The sequence below is a fragment of the Aquarana catesbeiana genome, linkage group LG08 (assembly GCF_042186555.1).
Source record: "Aquarana catesbeiana isolate 2022-GZ linkage group LG08, ASM4218655v1, whole genome shotgun sequence".
Taxonomy (NCBI): Eukaryota; Metazoa; Chordata; class Amphibia; order Anura; family Ranidae; genus Aquarana; species Aquarana catesbeiana.
In genome coordinates, this window is record NC_133331.1 from 49,721,021 (window position 1) to 49,727,020 (window position 6,000).

Here is a 6,000-nt window from a genome sequence, read left to right on the forward strand (position 1 = left end):
AGACCACGGAATCGGAATTATATCTGATGCAATAATTTCTGGTATCATTCCTATTGTTAGAAAAATATGATCTATTCTGGTGAAGGTTTGATGAGGGTGCGAGAAATAAGTGAATTTCTTTTTCATTGGGTTACTTTCTCTCCACGAATCTACCAGATTGTATTTGGAAAGAAGTTGAGAAAAAGGTAATCTAGAGGTTATTTTGGATGGTGTAAAAGGTGATTTATCTAGAAATGGGAGGAGGACCTGGTTCGAATCCCCACACATTATCACTGTTCCTATTTTGTGTGTATTAATCACTTGTAATATATGTGAGAGGAATGGTGTAGGTTGTTTGTTAGGAGCGTAGTAGGAAATCACAGTGATTGCTGTATCCATTATATAACCCATGAGTATCAGGTATCTACCTTCTGGGTCTTTAATTTCTGATGATAAGGTGAATGGTGTGGATCGGTGAAATGCAATTAGAGTTCCCCTTTGCTTGGTACAGGCAGAAGCCGTGTAAATTTGTTGATAAAAAGGAGAAATATATTTTGGAGTAGAATCTTTGGTGAAGTGTGTTTCTTGGAGGCATACTATGTGAGCCTTCTTGTTATGGAAAGTACGGAAGGCTTTGGTCCTTTTTTGAGGGACATTTATTCCCTGAACATTCAGGGAAAGTATATTCAGTGGTGCCATGGCAATAGATCAAATAGTTTTGACTTACTTTTTGTTATGCAGAGCTGACTGCGCAGATCAACCTGTGTGGACTGAAGAGATGAATAGATAGAAAAGAAACCAGTGAATTCTGGAGTAAAGAGTAAACAAAAAACATATGAGATTAGATGATACATTGTATAAATTATTTTTTGCAAGTAATCACAATTTACCCGTGAAAGAGAATAAATATCTCTCTCAGGGGAATAAGTGCCTTCGTCACACTCCCACATAATATGGTTGGGAGAATGAGGGGTACACGGATCTTCCGCTTACAGGAGAGAAGTGCTATGTCAAAAGACATCAAAATGATGTTTCATTAATTGGAGTGCAGAATATAGTTTTTGTTGAAATTATTTATTCCAGGGTGGTTGTATATGGTTAGTCTTGCCCTAGGCTAAATAATTCAGTTAGAAAGGTACTGTTAATAACTTTGGTATTGATGAAGATAGTTTGAATTATTTTGGGATTTTAACCCTTTTAGAGTAAACAATTACATATTTTATTCATATGCAACTGTTTAGATATGTTAACTCATAAAATTGAGGTTGTATTGCTTCAGATTAGAATAAACAAAAACATAATTCTAGGAACTAGTTAGGTAATAATATATTTGTTTTAAGAAAAGAAAGAAAAAGCTTCCATTACTTCTGGATTATTGAACATATTTGTCCTAAAAAGTAATAAATCTATTGTTATTACCTGAAAATATATAACTGAACAAGAATTTCCTTATTTCACTTATATATTCTAAGGCTATATGAATCAGAAGTAATAAGAAATATAACTGGAATGTAACATGATCCCACACAGTGTGTGACTATCAGAATGCAGTTACATTCAGTTATAAATACAGGTTTTTTTATAGAGAACCATCTCTTAGTATAATAAATGGAGAGATATCAGGAATTAGGATGTCAGTCCATTGAATCTTCTTGGTCCATGGATGATGTGGCATAACGGCCTCTTTTGTGAGAATGATGATTCCCATTTTGTTCTGAAATTTTCTGGGTGCTGCCTGAAGGTGAAGATGATGCCATTCTTCTGCGTGTGGGAGTGTTGCTGCTTGTGGGTTCTGTCAGATTTAATTTTAAAAGGGTTTGTTGTAGTTCATCTGCTGATCTGCTTCTGTAAATTGTACCTTGGTAGTTAAATCTGACTGAAAAGGGGAAGCCCCATTGATACATAATGTTGTGGCGTTGCAGTTCCATTAGTTGGGGTTTCATGGATCGTCTTTTAGTAATAGTAAGTTGGGATAGGTCAGCAAAAATTTGATAATTGTGTCCTTGAAAATTAAGTTCCTTTTTTTCTCTTGCAGCAATTAGTATTTGTTCTTTCGTTCTGTAATAATGAAATTTTGTGATTATATCACGTGGGGGTCCATCTTTCTTTTTGGCTGTGAGGGCTCTGTGTACTCTGTCCAGTTCTAAACGTTCAATAGGGATATCTGGCTTTAGTTCTTGTAATAGAGCAGTAATAGTAGATTGCAGGTCTGTCGCAGTTTCAGGTATTCCCCTTATACGCAAGTTTGAACGTCTGGCTCTATTTTCGTAATCTTTGAGCTTAGTTTGAAGTATTACATTCTCTTCTTTTAATTGTTACAATTCTGTTATATTTTCTTGGGTTGTAATTTCAATTTCATCCATTTTTATTTCTAAGGCTGCGGTGCGGTTTCCCAGCTCTCTTATTTCTTTGGTTAGGCTTTTTGTTATTTGGTCTGAGGTTTGTTTTAAAGCCTTATGAAGCATCTTTTCAAATTGTAATAATATTACTGGGGATGCTGAGGAGGCTTGTGGAGAGGTTTGTGAGAGGATTTGTTCTGTATCTGACTCAAATGGAGAGTCTTTCTGTGACATTTTCTGTCTGTGAGAGCGCCCTGATGCTGTATCTTGTGAGGTGACTGGAGCTGCTTCAGCTGCAGTGAGTGCCTGTGAGCTCTTTGTGAGGTGATTTTTATTTCTGCCACGGTTTCCTCCCAGTACCATATTTCCTGCCCAAACTTTCACAGTTTGTTGCCTGGGGCAAAAAGGTTCAAATGGATACCTTTTGAGCCTGCAGGCTCCGCTTTGTCCTTCTCTTCTCTCCTCAGCGGTGCGGAGCTCTAACAATGCATGTCTGCTCCGCTAGGCTCCGCCTCCTGCCCCCCCATGTGTTTATATTTTTCAATATGTCATCAGTACACTGACAAGCTTGTTTCAAAGTACAAAGCTCTTCTTTGTTGCATTCAGAGCAATAACAAAAACTGACAGAGCTGAAACTCTGTAATCCTATTCAAAGGAGGCTTAATCTCTTACCGGGGCCCCCGCTAAAAGCCTCAGCAAGTCATCACTAAATAACAGTCAAAAGAGTCAAAACGCTATGTGTGGTGGAAAACTTATGCCTCGTACTCACGATTACACATTCCGACAACAAAATCCATGTTTTTCTCCCCCAACGGATGTTGGCTCAAACTTGTCTTGCATACACACGGTCACACAAATCTTGTCGGAAATTCCGAACGTCAAGAAAGTGGTGACATACAACACGTACGACGAGCCTAGAAAAATGAAGTTCAATAGCCAGTGCGGCTCTTCTGCTTGATTCCGAGCATGCGTGGAACTTTGTGCATCGGAATTGTGTACACATGATTGGAATTTACGAGAACGGATTTTGTTGTCAGAAAATTTGAGATCCAGATCTCAAATTTTGTTTGTCGGAAATTCCGACGTAAAATGTCCAATTGAGCCTACACACGGTCGGAATTTCCGACAAAAAGCTCCCATCGAACATTTCCCATCGGAAAATCCAACCGTGTGTACGCATCATAACACTGCACATCACCCTGAACACACCATCCTCACCGTGAAACATGGTGGTGGCAGCGTCATGTTGTGGGGATGCTTTCCTTCAGCAGGGACAGGGAAGCTGGTCAAAGTTGATGGGAAGATGGATGGAGCCAAATACAGGGCAATCTTAGAAGAAAACCTGTTAGAGTCTACAAAAGACTTGAGACCGGGGCGGATATTCATTTCCCAGCAGGACAACGACCCTAAACATACAGAGCTACAATGGAATGATTTATATCAAAGCATATTCATGTGTTAGAATGGCCCAGTCAAAGTGCAGACCTAAATCCAATTAAGAATCTGTGGCAAGACTTAAAAATTGCTGTTCACAGACGCTCTCCATCCAATCTGACAGAGCTTGAGATATTTTACACAGAAGAATGGGCCAAAATGTCACTCTAGATGTGCAAAGCTGGTAGAGACATTCCCAAAAAGACTTGCAGCTGTAATTGCAGTGAAAGGCGGTTCTACAAAGTATTGACTTCCGGGGGGGCTGAATACAAATGCACGCCACACTTTCACATATTTATTTGTAAAATAAATTGAAAACCATTTATAATTTTTCTCCCACTTCACAATTATGTGCCACTTTGTGTTGGTCTATTACATAAAATCCCAATAAAATACATTTACGTTTTTGGTTGTAACATGGCAAAATGTGGAAAATTTCAAGGGGTATGAATATTTTTTCAGGGCACTGTAGTACCATCTATCCAGCAATTTTTTGGTGAGGATGGATTTTCTTTATGATTGTATGTTACCTTCAGCATCTCAGTTTTACTCCAAGCATGTTCAGTTATTAGAACATTCTTCAAACTTTTATATCTACGTTGGCTATTTTTTATAAATACCCTGCCATAAGCCATATTACAGGTTTGTAGACTTCATAATTTAAAGAATAAGAATATCATTAATATGAATATAAGAATGTCACTAATGTGCTTTTCTTTATTTTCAGATATACATTTAAGGACAATGCCAAAGTGGCAGCTGAAGTCCCCCAGGTTCTCACTCTGCTCTAACTGCTGAGATCGTCCAAAGATGGCACTTTTCTACCTGTTTACCTACAAATGACTGAACAACCAGTAAATAAAGTTCATCTTTGTTTTGAGACGTGTTATTTCAAGAGCAGAAAGTTTCTGGATATGTGTTGTGTATCAATGGGATCAATGATATCAATTATGTGACCCCCCCAATGGCCTTTTTTTATAGTCTTTAGGTGATGATTAGTGAATGTGGTCAACTAAATAAAATAAAAAAACTCTTTGCAACAGAGGAAAAAATGCAATATATTGCAACTAACTAGTCTTTTGGATTTGAAAGTATGTTACTTATTTCAGGCTTATTTCATTTATTTTCATTTGGTGATGACAGGAAGTGAAAAAAAATCTCCCCAACAGGGCACATTTTTGTTGGCCTGGATGCGGTGCCATTGTATGGTGGCAAAATGAGCTCCTTCCCACTGGTCTGGGCAGAAGTGGAGGGTATGTTAGGCACTGGCGTGCAGGATTATGGATGGTATATACATGTCACCCAGGTTTCTAGCCTAAATATGGTGAGGGTCTTTAGGACTTATAATCATGGAAAACGTGTTGCGCTATCAATATATAGTAAAAAAAATATATATATCAAAAACTATAAATAAGAATGTGTTAAAAAAAAACATTCATAAATGATCCAGTGAAGTCCATCAGAAAAAAGAAGAAAAGAAGCGCTCTTGTGCAAAAAGTTATTTAATGTACTTGTGTATCAACAAAAATCCATATTTCAGTGTGTATAGCAAAATTCTTCCCACCCAAAAGTGCACACCCAACTCTCAAGCTGCTTACCAGCTACTCTGACCCCAAGATGGGGGTCTGGCTGCACTTTATCCCAGTATCCCCATGGGATGGATGGATATCAGGAGCCAAGATTCCAGGATGGATTACCATACTCTATCCCAGTATCTCCAGGATTTAGTAGAGTAGAGATATACATAAAAGAAAGCTTATGGCTATGATTAAGGCTACATGCTGCAATGTGTAAGCCCTGTATTATTTTGTACCACACCTGGATTAATAAACAAATGTGTTGCGAAAGATTGAGTTGCCCGCTTTCTGTTATCTATATGCTATCTCAGGTGCTAGGAGGACTACAAGCCAGTGCACCATGCGCCCACCACCTCGGGGAATTGCAACAGGTGTGTTCTACTATATTTAAGCATGGAGTAGAGAAGTGCTTGGATTCAGTCTGAACTGGGTTGCCAAATTGGTTAAATGGTGTCACAAGCATCCCAGACCCTTTGTTTACATGCAGCTGGAAATCAGGGGAATCCCCCACCTACAGCTTATTGACTTGGCACTGACAGGGGACTTACTCATTCCGCCAAATAGAGCTGAACCCAAGCTCATCGCTACTATGTAGGAAACAAGCTTTGTTGTTTTCTTAGATAATGAGTTCTGACCTGGGTCCTGCAGCCCGGAGGCTTTGTAGAGCTTTG

The 6,000-nt window shown here is 38.6% G+C and overlaps 1 pseudogene; it reads left to right on the plus strand.

Annotated features, from left to right (window-relative positions):
* LOC141106664 (pancreatic lipase-related protein 2-like) overlaps nucleotides 1-4,543 on the plus strand; it is an 85,006-nt pseudogene extending 80,463 nt beyond the window's left edge.
* Nucleotides 4,544-6,000: the final 1,457 nt, after the last annotated feature.